The sequence below is a fragment of the Mobula birostris genome, chromosome X (genome assembly GCF_030028105.1).
Source record: "Mobula birostris isolate sMobBir1 chromosome X, sMobBir1.hap1, whole genome shotgun sequence".
NCBI lineage: Eukaryota > Metazoa > Chordata > Chondrichthyes > Myliobatiformes > Myliobatidae > Mobula > Mobula birostris.
This window is the reverse complement of record NC_092402.1, coordinates 69,864,893-69,891,515: the sequence shown is the minus strand read 5'-3', so window position 1 is coordinate 69,891,515 and position 26,623 is coordinate 69,864,893. Positions and strand designations below refer to the sequence as shown.

Sequence of the window (26,623 nt, the reverse complement as noted above, 5' to 3'; positions counted from 1 at the left end):
AGGGATTCAGACTTCTGACATCAGCAATACTCTGCTTTTGGTTTTAGTAGAGAAACAGGCCCTTCAGCCCAACGCGTTCATGCCGACCAAGTTGCCTGCCTGAGACTGCATTGGCCCATATCCCTCTAAAACCTAGCTTTAGGCTCCCCTATCCTAGAAAAAGACTGACCATTCACTCCATCTGCGCTGCTCATGATTTTATAAACTTTTTACACTCCAGGGAAAAAAGTCCCAAACCAGAATCTCCATATGTCTCAGAGATTTTGAGATCATGAGTTGGAATGACATAGAAGTTATGAATATTCTGTTTGATGACAGAAAGACATTTTGGACAGGGTAACTGGTACCGTGGGGTGGGGGATAGAGGCAAGCATCCAGAACTTGTGGCACTCACTCATCCAAGACCAAATAACAGGCAAGCAGCCCTACAACAGAAAGAATTCGTTCAACCAAGGGCAATATTTAAATCTAGTAGAGGTGCATACCATGCCAAAGTCCTTACAGAACTCCAGAGGCAATAGTTTAAAGCAGGAAGGGAAGCCTTTCCATTTGACACCGTGGCTGGGATCAGAGGCAGTGGAATGAGGGCAATCTTACTGAACGTGGTTGCCCTCCACCCCCACACCCAGTTCAGAATATTTAGTCAAATTTTAAAGTGGTGTTATATTCTGTACATTTACTGAACTGACACTGACTCAAGTTAATCTTCCAACTAGAGGGAGATAATTGGATACTGGGCATGGTATAATTGAAAGTACTGGTAACAAAGTTTAAAAAGTAATGAAAACTAATTAAAGATTGTAAAGCTAAGTACCCTATTATCTCTTGACCATCTTTAAAATTAAACCTACACAGCCTCAACAGCCTCAACAGGTTGCACCAGTGTTTCTGCTCCATACAAGCCTCCTCTAGCTAGAGGCTCCTGGGTACCTATTCTAAACACAAGAGATTCTGCAGACGCTGGAAATCCAGAGCAACACACACAAATTGCTGGAGGAACTCAGCAGGTCAGGCAGCATCTATGGAGAGGAATGAAGAGTTGACATTTCAGGCCAAAACCCTTCATCAGGGTAGTTATTCTGACTAGAAAGCAAGCTGAAGCCAGCAGTGTGATTAGGACATGTTGTTAATTGCACTGTTGAAATTGGTTGCCTTAATTCCTCGGTCTTTAAAGTTACCACCAGTTTAACAAGCTCAGGATATTGTTATTACAGATTGCTACAGATGATGTAAATTTCACTACAACACTATCCTATTGCTTTTTCCTTGTGGCAAATGAGAACTCTTCTCCTCCCCAACAGGCACAACTTAAAGTAATGACCAACTAAAAAGGAACCATTGCCTGCCAATACCAGGTAAAGGCAGATTGGGCAAATTAAACATCAGTGAATAAACTTGGGGTACTGAAGTCAAAGGGTAATTTTAATGACGTACATCAATTCATTTCCAGTAGACCTGTGGACTCTGACAAAGCTATTTCTGCATTTAAAAATACTAAGGGCAAAAATATCATCAACCTGCCACAAATTTGAATCGGTGCATGGGATAGCTAGAGTGGGAAAACAGGGAACTCTAATATATTGCAATAGTTGGAAGTTGAACCCATTCTGAGACAGGACGGAAATTTTATGTCTGACACATGCTGTCCCTGATCGAGCACTGTTTCCATTCCCCAACATGCAGACCCTTCATCATATACAAAATAATGAAAATAAAGTTTCTCTTCAATTCACAAAACTTCTAAATGACTCAGATTTGACTGTGAGTGCGTCCTTTGTGGAGACATACGGTGTCATTTTTTAGTATCAGTAGCAGCACAGTGGGTGTTGCAAAGTCTTAAACGAAGAATGAGATCATAGACTGAATCCTGCAATCAAGCTGCCTCTCAATTGCAACCTCAACTATTTTGAATACTCAATCCCCCACGAGCAATTGAAGTTTATATTGCAAATTATTTAAATTAACCACTATTACATTTTTAAGGAATCATCCCTGCCACACTTTCAGCAGTTGAACTTTGTGTAATATCAGCTAGGTTTTGGCTTTATCAGATCACCAAATTGGCTATACATCCCTCACTACTTATTAGAAGTATGGCCAATTCCAATACTCATGGCCAGTGGCTACATCACTTAACTGATGACAAAATGCAATCATTTGCCTTCAAGTTCAGTTAGAACCATAAAATGAATCTATCCATCACTCAGCTACTTTGAATGTGAGAAGATATGAAAATTAGCACAGGAAACATACATCTTAAAGTTGTAGGTGCTGTCACATGTACAGATGTTTGGTTTTGCCACTGAGCTTTCTTGTACTTTAACAAGTCTAAAAAAAAATTGCCTGCAAGTTTGTTATCGAATGAGACAAAATCTCATTGGGTACAAGCACCCTATTTTGATACAAGCTCTTTACAGTTACTCTACAATTTACTCAAGAACAAGAACTTATAAAATAATTAAATTTCCCTCTTCCTCCTCCTTATTTCTTACAACCCCCCCCCCCCGCCACATCTTTATTGATTACTAGGTCTAATCTACATTATTCCACCCTGACAATTTCCTGTGGGGGCTCCTGGATACACTAAATGACATAGAAACATTGAAACATAGAAAATAGGTGCAGGAGTAGGCCATTCGGCCCTTCGAGCCTGCACCGCCATTTATTATGATCATGGCTGATCATCCAACTCAGAACCCCGCCCCAGCCTTCCCTCCATACCTCCTGATCCCCGTAGCCACAAGGGCCATATCTAACTCCCTCTTAAATATAGCCAATGTACTGGCCTCAACTGTTTCCTGTGGCAGAGAATTCCACAGATTCACCACTCTCTGTGTGAAGAAGTTTTTCCTAATCTCGGTCCTAAAAGGCTTCCCCTTTATCCTCAAACTGTGACCCCTTGTTCTGGACTTCCCCAACATCGGGAACAATCTTCCTGCATCTAGCCTGTCCAATCCCTTTAGGATTTTATATGTTTCAATCAGATCCCCCCTCAATCTTCTAAATTCCAATGAGTACAAGCCCAGTTCATCCAGTCTTTCTTCATATGAAAGTCCTGCCATCCCAGGAATCAATCTGGTGAACCTTCTTTGTACTCCCTCTATGGCAAGGATGTCTTTCCTCAGATTAGGGGACCAAAACTGCACACAATACTCCAGGTGTGGTCTCACCAAGGCCTTGTACAACTGCAGTAGTACCTCCCTGCTCCTGTACTCGAATCCTCTCGCTATAAATGCCAGCATACCATTCGCCTTTTTCACCGCCTGGTGTACCTGCATGCCCACTTTCAATGACTGGTGTATAATGACACCCAGGTCTCGTTGCACCTCTGCTTTTCCTAATCGGCCACCATTCAGATAATAATCTGTTTTCCTATTTTTGCCACCAAAGTGGATAACTTCACATTTATCCACATTAAATTGCATCTGCCATGAATTTGCCCACTCACCCAACCTATCCAAGTCACCCTGCATCCTCTTAGCATCCTCCTCACAGCTAACACTGCCACCCAGCTTCGTGTCATCCGCAGACTTGGAGATGCTGCATTTAATTCCCTCATCCAAGTCATTAATATATATTGTAAACAACTGGGGTCCCAGCACTGAGCCTTGCGGTACCCCACTAGTCACCGCCTGCCATTCTGAAAAGGTCCCATTTATTCCCACTCTTTGCTTCCTGTCTGCTAACCAATTCTCTATCCACATCAATACCTTACCCCCAATACCATGTGCTTTAAGTTTGCACACTAATCTCCTGTGTGGGACCTTGTCAAAAGCCTTTTGAAAATCCAAATATACCACATCCACTGATTCTCCCCTACCCACTCTACTAGTTACATCCTCTAAAAATTCTATGAGATTCGTCAGACATGATTTTCCTTTCACAAATCCATGCTGACTTTGTCCGATGATTTCACCGCTTTCCAAATGTGCTGTTATCACATCTTTGATAACTGACACCAGCAGTTTCCCCACCACCGACATTAGGTTAGCCGGTCTATAATTCCCCGGTTTCTCTCTCCCTCCTTTTTTAAAAAGTGGAGTTACATTAGCCACCCTCCAATCCTCAGGAACGAGTCCAGAATCTAACGAGTTTTGAAAAATTATCACTAATGTATCCACTATTTCTTGGGCTACTTCCTTAAGCACTCTGGGATGCAGACCATCTGGCCCTGGGGATTTACCTGCCTTCAATCCTTTCAATTTACCTAACACCACTTCCCTACTAACAAGTATTTCGCTCAGTTCCTCCATCTCACTGGACCCTCTGTCCCCTATTTCTGGAAGATTATTTATGTCCTCCTTAGTGAAGACAGAACCAAAGTAATTATTCAATTGGTCTGCCATGTCCTTGCTCCCCATAATCAATTCACCTGTTTCTGTCGGTAGGGGACCTACATTTGTCTTTACCAGTCTTTTCCTTTTTACATATCTATAAAAGCTTTTACAGTCAGTTTTTATGTTCCCTGCCAGTTTTCTCTCATAATCTTTTTTCCCCTTCCTAATTAAGCCCTTTGTCCTCCTCTGCTGAACTCTGAATTTCTCCCAGTCCTCAGGTGAGCCACTTTCTCTGGCTAATTTGTATGCTTCTTCTTTGGAATTGATACTATCCCTAATTTCTCTTGTCAGCCACAGGTGCACTACCTTCCTTGATTTATTCTTTTGCCAAACTGGGATGAACAATTGTTGTAGTTCATCCATGCAACCTTTAAATGCTTGCCATTGCATATCCACCGTCAATCCTTTAAGTGTCATTTGCCAGTCTATCTTAGCTAATTCACGTCTCATACCTTCAAAGTTACCCCTCTTTAAGTTCAGAACCTTTGTTTCTGAATTAACTATGTCACTCTCCATCTTAATGAAGAATTCCACCATATTATGGTCACTCTTACCCAAGGGGCCTCTCACGACAAGATTGCTAATTAACCTTTCCTCATTGCTCAAAACCCAGTCCAGAATAGCCTGCTCTCTAGTTGGTTCCTCGACATGTTGGTTCAAAAAACCATCCCGCATACATTCCAAGAAATCCTCTTCCTCAGCACCTTTACCAATTTGGTTCACCCAATCTACATGTAGATTGAAGTCACCCATTATAACTGCTGTTCCTTTATTGCACACATTTCTAATTTCCTGTTTAATACCATCTCCGACCTCACTACTACTGTTAGGTGGCCTGTACACAACTCCCACCAGCGTCTTCTGCCCCTTAGTGTTACGCAGCTCTACCCATATCGATTCCACATCTTCCCGGCTTATGTCCTTCCTTTCTATTGCGTTAATCTCTTTTTTAACCAGCAACGCCACCCCACCTCCTTTTCTTTCATGTCTATCCCTCCTGAATATTGAATATCCCTGAACGTTGAGCTCCCATCCTTGGTCACCCTGGAGCCATGTCTCTGTGATCCCAACTATATCATAATCATTAATAACAATCTGCACTTTCAATTCATCCACCTTATTACGAATGCTCCTTGCATTGACACACAAAGCCTTCAGGCGCTCTTAAAGACCTTAAAGTCTTTTCATTCAGATTTAAAAGAAACAAGTGAGCAGTTGATTGACATGGGAAATGTCATCCATCAGTAACTTGCATAAAAGGTCTCATATTGTTACATTTCAGCTCCTGAGATACAGGCAGGGGACACAATGAGTATCATACCATGTTCTCTTGTAAGCAATTTGCCAGGATCAGTGCCAGCAGTTACCTCCGGCCAAGCATAAAAAGGCAACAGTCACCAGTTTAAAAAGGGCAGCCAATTTACAGAAGTTGTTGCCGTGCATTTAACAAATTCTTAGTTACGGCAGTAGATGTCGAAGCTCCCTTTACACTCCAAGGATCAGGAATACCCAAGGTTAAACATTCCACCTCACAATTACCATTATCATGCTGAGATCTACCTTGTTTCCACTTTTGGGATAATTCCCTGCACAGAACAGGCCTTACATGTGACTGCACAACAGTTATTGTACTTCTAACAAGCAATTAATTGCATGATGCCTGATTTGAATGATGTGCCAAGGAATAGAAAGATATTATTCCAGGAATGAATAGCACCTCATAATTCATGGGCAATGTATTTGCACATTTCTGCAAAATCCTTCGTAAATCAGAAACCAGCTGCACAGAAAATTCCACTCATAAACCTACGGACATTCTATGGAAAGTCCACACCTTACAAATACTAAACCACAATAATGCAGAGTTGCAGAGACCCAGGTTCAATTCTGACCTCCGGTGCAAAATCCACACTGACAGCACATTCTCCATGACTTTGTGGCTCTGCCCCAGTTACCGCTCACATTCCGAAAATGTGCAGGTTAGTAGGTTAATTAGCCAGTGTAAATTGCCCCAAGTGCATAGGTGAATGGTAGAGTCTGGGGAAATTTGATGGAATATAGAGAGAATTAGTATAAAAGTGGGTGCTTAATCGTCAACCATGGACTGTTTACATGCTGTATCCCTCAAGGAATCTAATGTTAATTACTAACAATTACATGATTTGCACGTTTGTCAATTTTCAAATGTATAAAAATATAATTCAGGTATTTTACATGCTAAGTGAAGTTTTGGAATCTCTCCGCTCCTCCAAATGCAGTAACCTCTATAGCCCATTTATATTTCTACTGACCACTTTTTAAGCAAGTTTTCTGCTTGGCAAGGTGAAGTTCTAGGGGTCTACAATAGTTTCAATTGTTGAGCCAGCACCTAAAAGGCAAGTCAAGCACAACCAGTAGCCTGGAAACAGTCGTGAACAATGCTTCAGAAGACCACCCTGGATCGGATACAGCCCGGCCACCAACTATAGGCAACTCATACAAATACATGGAGTAAAACTCACAACATGTTTTGCACAAGTTGCCTATAGCTGGTGGGTGTCTAGCTTTGAAAAGTTGGATTAAGATTGTTAAACCTGATTGCAACCACAAACATAGTAAAACACATAAATAACATGCTTAAAAAACAAATTAAACACCATTATTAATTATAATAATTAAATTGCTTTGCAAGATTAATTACCATGGTGGAATGCCAGTCGACCATACACAAAAATATCTTCAGCTTATTTAAAAAGTGAGAACAAGTAACTTCCTAATATTTCTGCATTGTGCCTCCAGAAGGTCAAGCAAGTTGACAATTACACTCCGATGATTTTTTTAAAGTTCACTTGCTGTTGTCCTCTTCCGCAAGGTACTAAAGATGAGGCATTGGATCAGTTCTCCAGGACAAAGTCAAATTCTATATCAAAGGAGTGGCTGGTAACTCTGAATAACATTTAGGATAGTAATGATTCATAAAATGTGATTCTCACGTGTAGGACATGGACTTTGTTCTACATGCCCAAGATAATAACTGGCTGGCTGTGATATTTAAGCCATCAGCAAATATTTAATTGTAATCACAACAGATTAGTCATGGCTACACTTCACAATAGCCAAGTAATTCAAGGTACCTTCTGAGTTGGAGGGTTGTTGTTGGTTGAAGTCTAATTTCAGAATTGACAACACATTTTAGATTGATACACCCATGCTATATTAAGATAGTGCTATATTGTTAGAAACTATACCCTTCAAATGGAGGCACTGGATGAGATCTTGCTTTGTTTGGATAGAGCCGAGTAGTTATCCTGGCCAATCTCTTCCCTTAAGGAAGTGGCACTTCCTATCAGTCAGAATAATGAAGCCTTACTTTATAAACATGTTTCAGCATGGGTAATACCCTGACGTATTGGATGATTGTAATAAAACATGATAAGGATATTTTCTTAAGTATAAATTTAATTTTTAAAATGTTATTATTTGTTCACTTTCCTTTCTTTCAACACACATGCATGGGATTAATTTCCCTTGAACTGTGTATATAAAACACTGTAAATGGCATAATTTCAATCAAGTACCACTTCAAATTCTATTTCACATCACACATTGCAATCCAATAACTGACAGAAATTGTGTTACTTTTTGCAAACCTGTGCCATTATGCAACACCAAGGAATCCTGAGAATAGACGCCAACAGCAGGAATGGTGAGATTTTTAAAATCTGAAGTTTATCCTAAACATGCAAAGATAACTACGTATTTGATTTAAACTCTCTACTCCAGGAGACAAGTGACTGGCTGACTTCTGTGATCTTTACCAAGTGGCATTTTTTCAGGTGTGCCAAGACCGAGTGTTGACAAGCCATTTACTAACACACCTCATCCTGTTCACGCCTCTATGCACAAAACAATAGTCACTTGATATTCATCAGGAGCCAGAAGGCTACACTTTTCCCCCATCTTAGCCCAGAGGCACGGCCAGCTGCAGGATGCCCACTCCAGATGTTGATCTCTGCAGTTACTGATGTGGCTCAGTTCTACAGGACCCAATCTATACACCAATTCAGACATCACAGGGAAAAATATACCTACTAAAATCTACCACGTCTTAAACTTAGACAAGCTGAAACCCAGAACTTGCGACGGTATATCTGTCCATCTATGGTTTTAATTATCTCTTTCTACATTCTTGAAAGGAGAACAGGACTCTCCCTCACTCCCCCTCCCAAAATCTAATGAAGCCAGGAACTCGAAGCAAACTCTGGAGAATAAAATTGGTCGCTTCGTAACATTAAATTGTAATGTTTTATTTATATTTTAATGTCTACTTCTCCCCTTTTACTTCCCTGAAATCTCAACTGGTTTAACAAAACTCTTTGGACATTAAATTATTCAAAGGGAGCAGCCATCTTAACCCTTTGAGAGCCTCAATTTCACACACCCAGTACAAGACAAACACATACAATTTCCATTGTATCATGTTAGTTTAACATCCACATGTATGGAACAGTCATGCACAAAACCACGGGGAACGAACTAAACATATTAATATCAGCCTCAAGACCGTAAGCTTTTGTCAAAGTCAATTATTTAAGAAAGTTTCCTGAGTGACATTCTTCCGGAACTTTAAAGGACCTACCGTAAAGAATGAAACGTATCCCGTCACGGAAACCACATTGGTATTTTACCAAATTTCTGCTTCCTTAAAATAAAATTTGAAAAGTTTCACAGTCAATAAATACTTATTCAGTCACAAAGCGACTTCTCCCGTCAGCTTCAATTCCGTTTCATTTTACTCTCGGTCAGAACTTTTACATCAAATATGCGCATTCAGTCTGATTAACTTAATGAGTCCATCAGGAATTGAAAGAGACCCCAAAGTTGTTTTTAACTGCAAAACGAAATAGAAAAAAAACAGAACAAGGCAAGTTGCTGAAGTACCTTAGATCGAGCGGAAGGAAGGAACAGCAGTAAGTCTAGGAAGTGCAGAAAACTTCAGACTGTCCTGGTCCTGGGGCCGTGTCAGTAACGATTCAGCCGAGCCGCCTCTCTGCATTGAGTGAGCCGGGAAAGATCGCCTAGCTAGAAAGAACCCTGAACGTGATTTTGCAAAGTGATGGAGGAGGCAGCCGTGATTCACCATTAAAATATAAAGAAAGAAGAGCACACAGTTTGACTGCAGCGTCTCCCACTATTGCAGCAGGTGGAAAGCTACTTCAGGGATTCCACCGGGTCCTAGTGCCCCATCGAAGCAACCATTACCCTAGAGGTGAAATTGTAATGATTTTAAATTAATTTATTTTCCACAAGTAAGTATATTTTATTAAATCAAATACACAACAATGAAGAAATTAATGTTGATAAAAGAGGAACATTTATTTATGAATTGGATCAAAACATTATTGGATAGTGGAATTGCCAACATCAGGATAATGTTGAATGAGATTTGTGATCAAAATAAATGATTAATCATCAAATAAATAATCTGAGTTCATACCATGCTTTCTAAAATTATATTCATTGAATTTCTTTCGCGTGTACCCGTTGTTGTCAGAGAGCAAGACCCCACAAATGGCAGATGTAAATTCGAGTGGGTGATGACGTTGAATGAGGAATATCAGACAGGTGGTCGATTGAGATGGCGATGCGGGATCTGAAATTTTAAAAAAAATTGAAAATGCTGGAAACATACAACAGGTCAGAAAGATATTGCTTGACTTGATGTTTTCATCATTTTCTATTTTAATTTCAAATTTCCAGCGTCTGTCGTTTAATGATTTTCATTCGATGCAAAATTTTGGGAGAGCCTAGACATAACGAGTTTATTTCCGTCAGATGCTGCTCTTTCACGGTCAATGAAATAATTTTTTTTCAAGAATTAACGTTGAAATTTCCTTATAAGTTTAAACAATTGCTGGATTTTTTTTGTTCAAAGCTCTTCTGTTGATCTTTAACCATGTTGCATTTCTTTGCTTTGGAATCTGTTTACGCAGGAAAAGAAAACGCTTCCTCCAATTAAAAAGGTATTTCTTTCATGCCTCTTGTCTGGATGTGGTTGGCGTCAAACATACTTGACGTGCATTAGGATCCTGTGACTGCCGAAGTTTTCTATCAGTTGTAGAGGCGCGTGATCTTTTGGACTTTTACAATTACTTCACCAACCCACTAGTATTCGCTTCTTACCTCAATCAAAGACGTGTAACAATCTTCTCAAGATCAATTAATAGGTGTGACATAACAAATTACTCAACAGAAAGGCATGTATTAGTTATAATTGTGTTTATGAATTGCATCTAGTTGGAGATCTAGCAAATAAAAAAAATAAGTAAATGTTGCTAGCAGAATATAGTTTACACCCAAGTTTGTACAAGCAGTCTGAAAGGTATTTTGTAAAGTCTAATTTTCCCCTAAAGTATAGAACCTATTATTTTAGATGTTTATCTTTTACAGCCTTCTCTAAATAGCAGTTTTTTAAAAAGTGTAAACACTCTTTTAATGCAGCATTCAATTTACAGAGGTTTGTCCAAAAATAAGAATGGCTTGATGATTACTAGAAATTCTTGTGCGTCCTATATGGTCAATCTGGGTTGGTGTTACACAAAAATGTGCTGCCCAGGAATGAGGCTGGATCAGGGGAGAGAATACTGTAATGTAATGCCCACCTGATACAGAAATTGTGTCAGGTATGCAACGTGATGTGTGCTGAGAAGGTTATTATCATGCTTCACGACATGGTGAGTAAATTGCCATCATATAGCAGTGCCACAAGGTGCAGTCATGCATTTTGTGGGGATAAAGACAGGGAATGCAGGAAACAGAATTAACTTCTCAGGCCAGTCATTTTTTTCCAAGTGAGCAAGGAAAAGTGGGAGATAAAGAAGTTCAGTAATGCAGCAAAACACTTACTGTTTCTCTCACAGTTGTTGCCGCCTGGCCTACTCAGCATTTCCAGTGTTTTCTGTTTTTATTTCTGGAGTTCCACTATCTGCATTATTGAGCTTTTTAGTGATATTGTTTGAAGAATAAGCACTTGTAGCAACCTTCCTGTCCTTCACCGTGAGATGTGAAAAAGGTGTTTTACGCAATGGGCTTCATCAGTTAGGACATTGAGTATAGAAGTTTGGACCTTGTGTTGCAGTTGTGTAAGTTGTAGGCGAGGCCACACTTGGAACACAGTGAACAGTTTTGGTCACCCTGTTATGGGAAGGACATGGTTAAACTGGAAACAAGTGTAAAAATGATTTACAAGGATGTTGCCAGGACAAGGAGGCCTCAGTTATAGGAAAGAGGTCGGCCAGGACATTTTATTCCTTGGAATGTAAGGAGAATGAGGAGCATCTTCAAAGAAATGTTTAAAATTAGGAAAGGCATAGATAAGGTGAATGGTGACAGTCTTTTCCCCAGGGTAGGGAACTTGGGGCATAAGTTTCGGATATGATGGGAAAGATTTCAAAGTGACTGGAGAGGCAAATTTTTCACACAGAGAGTGATCAGTGTATGGAACAAGGTGCCAGAGGAAGTGGTTGAGCAGGAGCAATAGTATCATTTAAGAAGCTCTTGGATAGGTATGTGGAGAGGTTGGACCTGGAGGGATATGGGTTGAATGAAGGAAATTGGGACTAAGCTGGGTGGGCACCATGGTTGCCATGAACTGGTTGCACCTGAAGGGCCTGTATTGTGCAATATTGCTGACTTAAAATATTCCACTGCTTAAAAGATCTTAAAAGCAGACAGAGCTTAACACTTTGCCTGAAGGATAGAGCCTCTGACAGTGGGCACTCTCTCGGTAATGCACTAGACTAACAGCTTAGAGTTTGCATAGAGTGGAGCTTGATCACACAAACTTCTGATTCAGAGCAAGTGTGTCACCAGCTAACTGGGACATGGCTGACATTATTCTAGTGAGTGTCCAGCATGATTCCACACAAATGTGTGTTTTATTAAATGTGGGCTGTAAGTAGGGAAGGGTGATACAATTAACCTGCATATCTCTGTTTTAAGACCAGTTAAGGATCTCACTCCTGATTATTCTCAGGCAATCTTTGCCAGGAAGTGGATACTTGCACAAAAACAGGCCCTTCAGCCCACCATGCCCATGCTGACCATTGTACTTATCACTAGTAGTTCTCTTTACTGTGTTTGGTGCCCACCAAGTGGTATGCTAGGCACAGGTCAAGGTCAACAAAAGTAGAGGCATATAAGTCTTTGGGGAGGAAACAAATACTCCATCAAATGATATTGTGTAAGAATGTTTAGTCAGACCTTCTTCCTCAGAGCTAACAAAGTTACACACAAGGCCCAATTCCAGTGCACAGTGTTTCACACATAGGTACAGTTGGGGACTGAGGCATGCGAGAGTGCTGGGTGAGAAGTAGCAAGAGATGTATATTGAAGCTGTACAATCTGCTTGACCTGAGAAAGCTGCCAACCGCCATTATTGCTTGCTTTGACATCATGTATAGGGGTAGGGATATAGTAGGGGTGCTGTGACACACCTTTCGGAAACAATGTTAACTTGAGGGTAAAGTTCCACCACTCCCACACCTTATTGAAAGGGCCTGATCCTGATAGACAGTCAACCAATTAGAACTGGCATATATTAGTTAATTCCACTCTTTGCTCAGCATCAATTATTCAAGAGCAATCCTTTTTGGATTAACCTCCCTTCTTTAGCAAGATGACCGGCCTCAGTAATGTCGTTGTGTCGCACTCCTGACGTTGCACCAGATCCAATGCATGGGCTCACTGTGCTGTTATTTACGTTATGCTGGGCACATCTTACCATTCACAATGGCAAGCTGATTAAGACTTTCTTCAGTGGTGCTTGTATTGTCCTGCAATGAATGCATTTTATCATAGCTTTACAGAAGACATTTTAGTTTAATTAAAGCCCCAGTTTAGAAATGTAGAATTGATAGAAAAGTGAAATGTTTCTGCATTGTATTGTGGGTTTTGATTCTGATAGCATGAGCTTCAAATCCTCATATAACTGCACTGAATGAGAAACATTTGTTTTAGATGATAGAGGCCTAGTAAAGACAGCCCTAAGGAAGGCATAGAAGTTCTTTTCCTTCCCATGGATCCACCTTGTGTCATGTGGCTAAGAGCATGGTCCTTCATATGGCCCTCTTGATCTTTTCCCTCAGTTAATAGATTCTTTAACCAGCAGTAGGATTTCACTGCAAACAATTACTTGGTCAGTTTAATGTACTGTCCTTTGTACGAGGTTCCAAATTCTTACTGGTTAGCTGGATGTTCAGGATCCTAGGGCACCAGCTGGTGAAGAGTAGGCAATTTCCTATCGTTCTGGCTAACAGTTACTCTTCTTAAACATAGAAACATAGAAAATAGGTGCAGGAGTAGGCCATTCGGCCCTTTGAGCCTGCACCGCCATTCAGTACGATCATGGCTGATCATCCAACTCAGAACCCTGTACCTGCCTTCTCTCCGTACCCCCTGATCCCTTTAGCCACAAGGGCCATATCTAACTCCCTCTTAAATATATCCAATGAACTGGCCTCAACTGTTTCCTGTGGCAGAGAATTCCACAGATTCACCACTCTCTGTGTGAAGTTTTTCCTAATCTCGGTCCTAAAAGGCTTCCCCTTTATCCTCAAACTGTGACCGCTCGTTCTGGACTTCCCCAACATCGGGAACAATCTTCCTACATCTAGCCTGTCCAATCCCTTTAGAATTTTATATGTTTCAATAAGATCCCCCCTCAATCTTCTAAATTCCAGCGAGTATAAGCCTAGTCGATCCAGTCTTTCATCATATGAAAGTCCTGCCATCCCAGGAATCAATCTGGTAAACCTTCTTTGTACTCCCTCTGTGGCAAGAATGTCTTTCCTCAGATTAGGGGACCAAAACTGCACACAATACTCCAGGTGTGGTCTCACCAAGGCCTTGTACAACTGCAGTAGTACCTCCCTGCTCCTGTACTGGAATCCTCTCGCTATGAATGCCAGCATACCATTCACCTTTTTCACCGCCTGCTGTACTTGCATGCCCACTTTAAATGACTGGTGTATAATGACACCCAGGTCTCGTTGCACCTCCCCTTTTCCTAATCGGCCACCATTCAAATAATAATCTGTTTTCCTGTTTTTGCCACCAAAGTGGATAACCTCACATTTGTCCACATTAAATTGCATCTGCTATGAATTTGCCCACTCACCCAACCTATCCAAGTCACCCTGCATCCTCTTAGCATCCTCCTCACAGCTAACACTGCCAGCTCAGCCAAAAACAGATCGCTGCTATGCATAAAATGCTTCCCACATTTATCTACATAACAAAGACTTGAGGAAAATCAGCCGGAAACGTCAACTGCTTATTCGTTTCCATAGATGCTGCCTGGCCTGCTGAGATCCCCCAGCATTTTGTGTGTGTTGCTGGGGTTATTCTTGTTACCTAGAAGACAGGTTATTCAGCCGTTAAGTTTAAAGCTGTAAGGGGGTGGCACCAGACCGCATTGTTCGAAGGATCTGGAACAAGTTGGCACTTTTATAAACATAAATAATTTAGTGGCAAGAGCAGGTAAAACTTTTATACTCAGATGATCCCAAGGATGTGGGATGCATTGCCAGAATTAGTGACAACCAATAATCATACCACATTTATAAGTACGTTCAGTGAGTAATTTAAGGGAACAAAGTGTACACTTTCGATTTGGATTACGCCATGTCTGAGGAGTAAACATAGATATGGACTGAATGGCCTGTTTCAATTCTGTAATATTTGTGTGGTAGTCACTGCATTTTGCAACAGCTTATTCAGAGTCTTTGGAAGTTGTAATAAGGTTAAATAGAACTACATTTCTCCTGTAATACTTTTTGCTGCGACAATTTAGACCTGCAAATTTCTTTGATTCTCAGCATCAGGTGAAAGTGCGTCTCAGGGTGGGAATGTCATAGCGGGACAAGGCAAGTTCATGTCCAAGTACATCATGGACTGAGGTTTGTGCGCTGGTTTTGTTGGTGGCTGTGGTAGAATGCAAATGCCAAGGGGCCTTTAAAGAAGAACTGCCTAAAAATTAGGACGAGTGGTTGTTTCACTGTAAAACAGCTTAAAAACCGGTTTCTCCACCACCCTTGGGGCTTGTTACACAAAATTGCTGTCCTGTGGCTTTGACATGTCATACCCAGTGCAAAGATTTGTGGGATATTGAGCTGAACTGCATGAACAGAAGGGCTAAATGTTGCTAGAGAAGTAAGTGACTGTCAACAATGTGTTAAAGTATCACACACAAAATGCTGGAGGAACTCAGCAGGCCAGACAGTATCTATGGAAAAGAGTAAACAGTCGACATCTCGGCTCGAGACCCTTCATCAGGACTGGGAAGGAAGGGGAGAAGTTAGAGCAAGAAGGTGGTGGGAGGGGAGGAAGAAGTACAAGGTGATAGGTGAAAGGTGAAACCAGGAGAGGGGGATGGGGTAAAGAACTGGGAAGTTGACTGGTGAAAGCTGGAGAAGGGGGAACCTAATAGGAGAGGACAGAAGACCATGGAAGAAAGGGAAGGGGGAGCACCAGAGGGAGGTATGGGCAGGTAAGGAGATAAGGTGAGAGAGGGAAATGGGAATGGAGAATGGTGAAGGGGGTGGGGGGGGGGCAATTACCGGAAGTTTGAGAAATTGATTTTCATGCCATCAGGATGGATGCTACCCAGACAGAATACAAGGTGTTGCTCCTCCAACCTGACTGTGGCCTCATCGCGACAGTAGAGACCGTGGACTGACATGTTGGAATGGGAACGGGAAGTAGAATTGAAATCGGTGGCTGCCAGGAGATCCTGCTTTTTCTGGTGGATGGAGCGTAGTTGCTTGGTGAAACAGTCTCCCAATCTACGTCAGGTCTCACCGATATACAGGAGGCCACACCCGGAGCACTGGACACAGTATATGACCCCAACAGACTCACAGGTGAAGTGTCACCTCACCTGGAAGGACTGCTTGGGGCCTTGGATTGTAGTGAGGGAGAAGGTGGAGGGGCAGGTGTAGCACTTGTTCCACTTGCAAGGATAAGTGCCAGGAGGGAGATCAGTGGGGAGGGACGAATGGACAAGGGAGTCGCGTAGGGAGCGATCCCTGTGGAAAGCAGTAAGTGTGGGGGGAGGGGAAGATATGCTTGGTGGTGGGGTCCCTTTGGAGATGGTGGGAGTTATGGAGAATTATGTGCTGGACGTGGAGACTTGGGGGGTGGTAGGTGAGGGCAAGAGGAACCCTATCCCTGGTATGGTGGCAGGAGGATGGGGTGAGGACAGGTGTGCGTGAAATGTAAGAGATGCGGGTGAGGGCAGCGTTAATGGTAGAGGAAGGGAAGCCCCTTTCTTTGAAGGAGGACATCTCAGTTGTCTGGAATGGAAAGTCTCAACCTGAGAGCAGATGCAGTGGAGACGGAGGAACTGAGTGGAGGGGATGCAGTCTTTACACCTATCACCTCATCTACCACCTTGTACTTGTTCCTCCCCTCCCCGCACCTTCTCACCCTGACTTCTCATCTTTCTTTCCAGTCCTGATGAAGGGTCTCAGCTCAAAACATCGACTGTTTACTCTTTTCACAAATGCTGCCTGGCCTGCTGAGTTCATCCAGCATTTTGTGTGCGTTGCTTGGATTTCCAGCATCTGCAGATTTTCTCTTGTGAGTGATGCACTAATGAAAGGAAGTGAGCAAGTTCAGACGGTGCGGGGATTTGCCATGTGCTTGAATCTCAGGAACTCTATTTTTTCCCTTTTATTTGTTGTCACATCCCTAGTTCTCCTGATATGTGTAAGCACTTCTTGGTTCCATCCCATTAAAGTCGAAGCTCATGATTAATCACATAGGAACTCTCTTAATAGTCATTTGAATATGATGTCAATCAGTTTCTGCAATCCAGAAAGGAAGCAATTGAAACAGTTGAGTTTCATTTCAGCATGTGGTAAATAGTTGCAAATTTAAAAATGTCGAATTTTGGTTTTGAATTTTTTTCGTCAGTTTCCCTTCTGTTTTATTACTCTCATTCTCTTAATCCATGTTTTTCTTGATCTCTCCCTATTTTTGTCTCTCTCTGATTTCATTCTGATTCACTCTCCCTCCCCGTCATTGCTGTATCTCTTTGTCAATCCTTAAATTTCATATATTAAGAGTATAAAACAGTTGGCCCCATCATTCAGCTAAGTCTCTGTTGCCTCGATGGTCCAGAAGCCTGCATTCCCAACAAGATGTGGGGCAAAAATCGTTCAGCTGGGAAGTGAAGTGACAGGTCTAATGATTTTGATCATGAGATTGCTTGCTCCAACATGCTTCTCCCTTGCTGACTGCAAAAGAAATAAACATGGCATTCCAATCTGTTATTGTGTTTTTTAAAGTAAACACTTATCTATTTATTTCATTGGCTTTCAATCTGTTGCACTGTTTTTGCCAAATGCCACTCTGACAATGGTAATATTTGAAGCTTATCTTGTGAACTCACTTACCCAGCTCCTGATATTTTTCACGTGATATATTCAAGGTCATATTAAAATTTAACACCCAAGTCATTATCCCACAAGCAGGTTCTGAATTTATGACATTTCTCAATTTAGTCAATTACTAGAGCTCCACTTAGTGTTTGTAGTACTAAGTGCCAACCATATGGACTCTATTTCTATTCAGTTCTGATAGAACTGTCATTAAGAATAATGAAATGTAGACAGTTCTCGCACTGCCAGAACTTACTAAGCTTCATATTCATTGCACTGGCACTGATTAATGGTTTGTTTAAAAAGTATATTGTGTCCTATTTTAAAACAGGTTTTATTCCAACAGATTAAAGCCATCTATGAGCCAACAGGGTGGTGTAGTGGGCGAAACACTGGCCTTTCATCTGAAAGCCAAATCCAAACCAGACTAGAGGTGCAAGTTTCTTCTGTCCAGAGGCGTGTAGAAAGTCTAGCAGGAGTCAGCAGTACCCCATGCCAAAGTAATTAAGCAGGTTAAGGACCTGTGTACTTATTGCACCCCTCCAAAAGTGGTCAAATTAAAGCTTGCACACACATGCCTGCTGTCCATAAGGATCCATGTGAAATGACTGTGCATCTCAACCCGTTTTAGTTCTTCATTCGGGACAAATTGGCAAGCTGACCAAAAGGGTTTCAGTGATGCAGTCTGAGGAGGAGAACCGAGGGAGGTGGTGGAGGGGACATCCCCCTCATTTCCCCGAAGCACAGTGAGGCTGAGGCCTTGCACTGGTTGCAGATTGGAGGTTTGCTTTACCGGCCCGAAGGAAAAAAATCTGGAAATATTAAATAAAAACAGAGACACTCAGCAGGTCTGGCAGCATCTGCGGAGCGAGAAAAAGAGTAAATGCTTTGAGTTAACAACCTTTTGCCAGTTCTGACGAAAGGTCTTCAAACAGAAATGTTAACTATTGCTTCGTGCTCCACAGATGCTCACTGACCAGCTCAGTATTTCCAGAAGTTTCTGCTCTTTGAGTGTAGCTGTCAAAATGAGATCTCATAGCACAAGCAGTACACTTGGGGTGAGAAAACATGGTGAAAGTGCATGTGTTGACATCTTCTGCTATCTGGCCCCAGGCTGCTTGACTCTCCAGAGAAGAACTTTGCTCAGTTGCTGTTCACATTTAACACCTGGGCCTTTGAATCTCCCTGTGCAAGTGGACCCTTAACTTCCTTATCGAGATTCTACAGTCAGTGCAGGTTGGTAATAGCCTCTCCTCCTCACTGACAATCAGCATCCGAGGGATGTGTGCTTAGCCCACTGCTCCACTTATTGAAAAGTCAGCAGTAGAACGGGTGAGGAGCTTCGAGTTCCTGGGCACCAACATCTCGGAGGTTCTCTCCTGGGCCCGACAAATTGATGCAATCATGAAGAAGGCATGCTAGAGGCTATGCTTCATTAGGAGTTTGAGGAGATTTGGTATGTCAGCAGAGACTTGGAAATTTCTACAGATGTACAGTGGAGAGCATTCTGGTTGGTTGCATTACCGTCTGGTATGGTGGCTCCAATGCATGGGATTGCAAGAGGCTGCAGAGGGTTGTAAACTCAGCCTGCTGAATTATGGGCACAAAGTTTGCGATCATCGAGGACATCTTCAAGGGATAGTGCTTTAAGAAGATGACATCTATCATTAAGGACACTCACCATTCGGGACATACCCTCTTCTGTTACCACCATTAGGGAGGAGGTACAGGGCATAAGACCCAAACTCAACAATTCAGAAACAGCTTCTTCCCCTCCACCATCAGATTTCTAAACGGTCCATTAGCTCATCAACACTATTTCATGAATTGTTTTGGGCTACTTGTTTTGTAACTCAGCCAGATGGTCGTGAATCTGTGGAAGCAAAGTCACTGGGTGTATTTAAAGCAGAGTTTGATATATTCCTGATTGGTAAGGGGCTGAGATTTTGGGAGAAGTCAGGAGAGCGGGGTTGAGAGGGAATAGTAATAAATCAGCCATGATTGAATGGTAGAGCAGGCTCGACAGGCCAAATAGCCTAATTCTGCCCTATGTCTTAAGGCCCTATTGATAATAATGTTTATGTCTTGCACTATACTGGTCCACAAAACAACAAATTTCACAGCATACACATGTCAGTGACAATAAACCCAATTTTGATTCAGAATCAGAACAGAATTGGTTCTGATTCTGAAAACCTTGCCTGGAAGATCAAGATGCCCCAACCCAGTATGCATCATTCAATCTACACTTGCTCACTGCCCACCATTCCCCACCCCAAATATGAAGACTAACTTTGAATACAGCCGTTTGATGCCTCTGACAGCAAGGTACATGATGGCATCAATAACAGGTTAACTGGGTAACAGTATCAGTGGCACTCCTTGATTCCACTGCCCCTCATCACTCGGTCGCAGGGATTTGCAGCTCCATATGTGGCTGTTCTGCTGAGAGTTAGCTTACAAACAATAGAGGGAAACTAGATGTCTGTACTTCCTGAGCCGGAACGGATTACTCACTGAGGAACAGAGTGTTATTTTCTTCATCGTACTGTCAGTCAGCCAATTGCTTTTACATATATTCACCAGTAGTGTGAAAATCAAAATGCAAAGGTTCTTGGAGCTCCAGGTGGTAAATTTACATATTATTGGGTCATCAGCCTTGGTTTGCAAAATTAACATATAAGCGTGCTAAAAATTGGGTTGGGATGCTCTATAAATTTAATGATCTTAACTATTTCGGAAAGGACTACCCTATGCTCGCAATGGATTAAAACATGTTAACGGTTAGATTATGATATTTCTGGCCAGAAGCAACCAGCATCCCTGCCAAATGTGCTACTATTGAATCATTGCACAGGCAGGTGGTGGGGGTGATGGGGGGTAGTGTGCAGCACACTGTTTACCTGGAATTCTTAATGCATTGGCGATGGGTGTTTGGAAAAAGTGAGTGTGCTGTTCTAACCTGAGAGACAAGAAACAACTGGGGAGCATGCACAGCTGTTGCACACATCTGGTAATTAATGCAATTTCATACTGTAGCTGATCTGATATCCTCAATTTATTTATTCCCACATCCCTCCCTCCCTCCAGCATCATCGGTGAGCTTATGCAAACAAGCCCAGCAGAGTGGCAGCCATGTTGCACTGGTTCAAACATGTGAATTCGAGGCAGGAGGTGGTCACTCCACCACTCAAACCTGCTCCACCATTTCACAGGATCACAGCTGACACGTTTGTCACCGTAGCTCGGAACTCCCATCCACCTATGCAAGCCTTACACCCTCTTACTTGCCAAGAACAATTTGGGCTCTGCCTTAACAATATTCAAAGATTCTGTTTCCACCGCCTTTTGAGGAAGAGGGCCCCAAAGACTAATCTGCCTTGAGAGAGAAAAAAAATGGCCAATTAGTGTCTGAGGGACTCATTATTTTTAAACAGTGACCCTTAGTTTTAGATCTTCCCATAAGAGGAAACATCCTCCACCTCTATCCTGTTAAGTCGCCTCAGTAGCTTATCTCCTCTCACACTTCTAAGCTCCAGGCTACAAGTCTAGTGAGACAATCTGCCCGTTCTAGTCATCAGGCTAGTAATGTGTCATTAGTCAACAGTACCCAAGGCAGGTGATCTCCAGTATATTAAACTGTATGCAATGTAATCAACTGGAAGTCACCAGCCTTGAGGACAGGGTTAGAATTGCCACCCTCCTGAATCTAACAGGAAAGACAAACCAGACAAGAGGGAGTTAACTCTCAAAACAAGTGCGATGAAACCAAAGCAGGAAATTGACTTAAGGTGCAGATCGGCCATGATCCATTGAATAATGTAGCAAGTAGAGAGGCTCGATAACCTGCTTCAATTTCTGCTTTAATCTACCTGTAAAGCAGTTTGGCAATTTGAGTAAAGACCAGTCCAGGCTCTGATTCACTCAGTTCGTTCCATCCATTGCATGTGAGGTCACATCACCATGCACACTGTGCCTGGTAAATCATCTTTCAATTAGTCTCCTTTGTCTTGGGATGTCTTGCTGCATCAGATGCAAGATGCAAGTTGTCATCAGCCATGCAGACTTAATTTAGAAATAGGACAATCTTGGATTATCATTTCAGCACCATACAGTTATAGCTTACTGAAACTCAGTACCTCCACTCCAAACTTATTTGTACCCAGTGAGACTTCTTTTCTATGCCTTAGTGCCTCTTGCAGTGAGATTGTTGATCTACAAAAATAAATGCAGTATTTGTATTACCTTGCAAACAAAAACCACTCCAACATATCCAGTTCTGATGAAAAATTGTCAACTTGAAGGACCAACTCTGTTTCTCTCTGCAGTCTGACCTGCTGGGAGTTTCGAGCCTTTTCTGTTCCTATTTCAGATTTCTAGCATCTGCAGCATTTTTCTTTTCAATACCCCATCTGGGCTAAACTCGGGGCAATTTGGTGCTAGAAGTGCAGGCAAACTGGGAACTGTTTTAGCAATGTTTGATTTGGTAACTCATTTTGTACAGGATCCTTAGAGCCAGCAAGGCAGAAGGATTTTTATCCTATGCTGCCCTGGGCATCTACCAGACCAGTGTAAGGATGGAAGAATATGATGACTGGAAAAGCCCAAGAAACTGAATGCCAGTGATTCTGTTCACTAGTAGAAAGACAATCTTTCCAAACAAAATGTTGGGACATTCTAGGAGAAATATTTAATTTAATTTTTATGTAAGCTGGTGAAAGAGTAGGGTGATTGGACTGAGTAGATTGCTCTGTGGAGAATTGGCATAGACTTAGTGAGTTGAATGGGCTCCTTCTGTCCCACAGAAACACTATGACTCTAATCAAGGGGTTAATATCACCAGTGAGAGACTTTCAACCAGGAGATCCAACACACTGCTTCTAATGCAACCCAAACCTCACATCAACAAATGTTCAAGCTTTGTTGTTTTTACTTGAAAGGAAAGAAAAAGGTTGAGCAGATTGATCACAGGATTATAAAAGACTTTCATTTTCCTGTATCTGCGAATGGGCTAAGGTTTAGTACAAAGGCAAAGCCCACACCACTCTGTTCCAGTCACGATGTTCCTTTCCAGGGTTATAATCTTGCTTTTGCCTTCCTTTGACTGGACTGGTCAAAGAACACTGAGGCTGTCTACAAGAAGGGTCAGAGCCATCTCTATTTCCTGAGGAGACTGAGGTCCTTTAACATCTGCCGGACGATGCCGAGGATGTTCTACGAGTCTGTGGTGGCCAGTGCTATCATGTTTGCTGTTGTGTGCTGGGGCAGCAGACTGAGGGTAGCAGACACCAACAGAATCAACAAACTCATTCGTAAGGCCAGTGATGTTGTGGGGATGGAACTGGACTCTCTCATGGTGGTGTCTGAAAAGAGGATGCTGTCTAAGTTCCATGCCATCTTGGACAATGTCTCCCATCCACTACATAATGTACTGGGTGGGCACAGGAGTACATTCAGCCAGAGACTCATTCCTCCAAGATGCAGCACAAAGCGTCATAGGAAGTCATTCCTGCCTGTGGCCATCAAACTTTACAACTCCTCCCTTGGAGGGTCAGACAACCTGAGCCAATAGGCTGGTCCTGGACTTATTTCATAATTTACTGGCATAATTTACATATTACTATTTAACTATTTATGGTTCTATTACTATTTAATTATTTATGGTGCAACTGTAATGAAAACCAATTTCCCCCGGGATCAATAAAGTATGACTATGACTATGACTATGACTTCTACGATTGCTCCTTGCCTTCCCTGAAAGTGCAGAGTCTTGCCAGCATTCAGATTCAGCTCCTTCACAACCCCTGCCAGCTAGCTCAATAATTTATATTCCTGTCTGCCATGAGCACACACTCATGTCACCTCTCAACTTGTGAGTGCTCGCCAAAATAGCCCATTCGGCCTGACTGTCCCTTGCTGGCACTTATTCTCCAGAGATTTCCTCTTCATCTTACCTTATCCAATTCTTTCTCAATCAAGTGTTTAACTTCCTTCAAATGTATCAATATTGTTGTATTTAGTATTTGAAGCTCACGTTATACCCACTCAAGGTTAACCCACAAATGTTTCAATATTTGATATGAAGTAGCGTGCCTTTAACAAAGGGGAAAATTGCTGGGAACTTAAACCGAAGGCAAAACATGGTTGAAAAGTCTGGTCAGTCAGTAACTGAGAGCAAGGCTTTCTTAACGGTCAGAATGAGCCCGTGCATCTGGACAGAGCAGCAGGGAGGGACATCAAGTTGTGGCCTGCCTTTCTCTCTTCAGATGCTGGCTGACTGTTTTTTAGTTTATGTTATTCATTCAGTACAGAGCTGAATAACCAAACACAATTGGGATAGATTTCTAAATGTACAGCACACAGAGGAAATCATCGAATCTGGGTAGTCACCTTGTTTCAGGCAACACACATCAAAGTTGCTGGTGAACGCAACAGGCCAGGCAACATCTCTAGGAAGAGGTACAGTCGACGTTTCGGGCTGAGACCCTTCGTCAGGACTAACTGAAGGAAGATCTAGTAAGAGATTTGAAAGTGAGAGGGGGGAGGGGAGATCCAAAATGATAGGAGAAGACAGGAGGGGGAGGGATGGAGCCAAGAGCTGGACAGTTGATTGGCAAAAGGGACATGAGAGGATCATGGGACAGGAGGCCCAGGGAGAAGGAAAAGAGGATGGGCAAGGGGTATAGTGAGAGGGACAGAGGGAGAAAAAGGAGAGTGAGAGAAAGAATGTGTGTGTATAAATAACGGATGGGGTACGAGGGGGAGGTGGGGCATTAGCGGAAGTTTGAGAAGTCAATGTTCATACCATCAGGTTGGAGGCTACCCAGGCGGAATATAAGGTGTTGTTCCTCCAACCTCCAAAAAAGGAAGGGAAGGATGAGGCTTTTCATTCCAGGATGAGGGAGATGTCCTCCTTTTTTAAAGAAAGGGGCTTCCCTTCCTCCACCATCAACTCCACTCTCAAACGCATCTCTCCCATTTCACGCACATCTGCTCTCACTCCATCCTCCCGCCACCCCACAAGGAATAGGGTTCCCCTGGTCCTCACCTACCACCTCACCAGCCTCCGGGTCCAACATATTATTCTCTGTAACTTCCGCCACCTCCAACGGGATCCCACCACTAAGCACATCTTTCCCTCCCCACCTCTCTCTGCTTTCCACAGGGATCGCTCTCTACGCGACACCCTTGTCCATTCGTCCCCCCCATCCCTCCCCACCGATCTCCCTCCTGGCACTTATCCTTGTAAGCAGAACAAGTGCTACACATGCCCTTACACTTCCTCCCTTACCACCATTCAGGGCCCCAGACAGTCCTTCCAGGTGAGGCAACACTTCACCTGTGAGTCGGCTGGGGTGATATACTGCATCCAGTGCTCCTGATGTGGCCTTCTATATATTGGCGAGACCCGACGCAGGCTGGGAGATCGTTTCGCTGAACACCTATGCTCTGTCCGCCAGAGAAAGCAGGATCTCCCAGTGGCCACACATTTTAATTCCACGTCCTATTCCCATTCTGACATGTCTATCCACGGCCTCCTCTACTGTAAAGATGAAGCCACACTCAGGTTGGAGGAACAACACCTTATATTCCGCCTGGGTAGCCTCCAACCTGATGGCATGAACATTGACTTCTCTAACTTCCGCTAATGCCCCACCTCCCCCTCGTACCCCATCCGTTATTTATTTATATACACACATTCTTTCTCTCTCTCTCCTTTTTCCTCCCTCTCACTATACCCCTTGCCCATCCTCTGGGCTTCCCCCCTCCCCCTTTTCTTTCTCCCTAGGCCTCCTGTCCCATGATCCTCTCATATCCCTTTTGCCAATCACCTGTCCAGCTCTTGGATCCGTCCCTCCCCCTCCTGTCTTCTCCTATCATTTTGGATCTCCCCCTCCCCCTCCCCCTCCCACTTTTAAATCTCTTACTCACTCTTCCTTCAGTTAGTCCTGACGAAGGGTCTCGGCCTGAAACGTCGACTGTACCTCTTCCTAGAGATGCTGCCTGGCCTGCTGTGTTCACCAGCAACTTTGATGTGTGTTGCTTGAATTTCCAGCATCTGCAGAATTCCTCGTGTTTGCGTTTTTAAAGTCACCTTGTTTCTTTTGTTCAGCAGATCATCGGTGAAGGCTGTATGCCTAACATAATCAATAAACAATGTAGATACATGGAACAATATTAATTCAATACTGTAATTAGTATGAATTAATGTCATTCTAGAACCAGTGTCTTGTTACAGATATTTTCAATTAGATGCAGATGTAATCCTTTGGATAATTAATTAGTGAATGTAGATAACTTTCTATGTAGCATGTTGCAGGGTTCAGGCATAAAGACCTCTCTTCTTTGAATTCTTCTTGCTTTTATTCCCTTCTGTGAAGTGCCTTGGACCTTGTACCTTGACAGTGCAAAGTAAATGCAAGTTGTTCAAGCTGCTTTATGAACAAAAATAATCACAAGTAATTTTCTGAAACACCTACACAAAGGATGACTTTTCAGTTTTCATGATCATATTGGTTTCATCCCAGTAATAGTGTTAATTCTGCTAACTGTCTGAACTTCCTTCTGTTATTTCTTAAATACATTGACATGAGAGTCAAGTTCAATACTGTCCAGCCTCCAGTAACTTGCACAAGCTGCCATTCCTCAAACATGGACCTACACCAGGCAGGTCAACATGCAGAAAATCAACCTGTCTTCGCCCAAGGTTCACACACAGCAATCACTGATTCATGATCAGAGTGGAACTCTGTCTGAGTTTTTTAATATCTAACATTGCTTGCTCACTAATTATATTGCCACTGACATAAACAGAATGAAAACAACTGACTCACCACAAACAATGGATGAAACCTGGAGTGAGGG

At 42.5% G+C, this 26,623-nt stretch overlaps 2 protein-coding genes across 8 annotated transcripts in view; one reads left to right on the top strand and one right to left on the bottom strand.

Moving 5' to 3' along the window:
* The window catches only part of LOC140191620 (polypeptide N-acetylgalactosaminyltransferase 6-like), an 84,461-nt gene extending 74,619 nt beyond the window's left edge, over positions 1-9,842 (bottom strand). For 3 of the 7 annotated variants that reach the window (XM_072249179.1, XM_072249180.1, XM_072249184.1), the window contains exon 1: positions 9,258-9,512. The gene's annotated coding sequence lies outside the window, so the exon portion shown is untranslated. Of the gene's footprint in view, positions 1-8,955; positions 9,225-9,257; positions 9,513-9,813 lie in introns of those variants that run through there. The other 4 variants (XM_072249177.1, XM_072249185.1, XM_072249182.1 and 1 more) reach the window with 3 other exon arrangements.
* Positions 9,048-26,623, top strand: part of LOC140191621 (TRAF family member-associated NF-kappa-B activator) — a 56,722-nt gene continuing 39,146 nt past the window's right edge. Inside the window, exon 1 of the mRNA XM_072249189.1 lies at positions 9,048-9,625. The gene's annotated coding sequence lies outside the window, so the exon portion shown is untranslated. The remainder of the gene's footprint in view (positions 9,626-26,623) is intronic.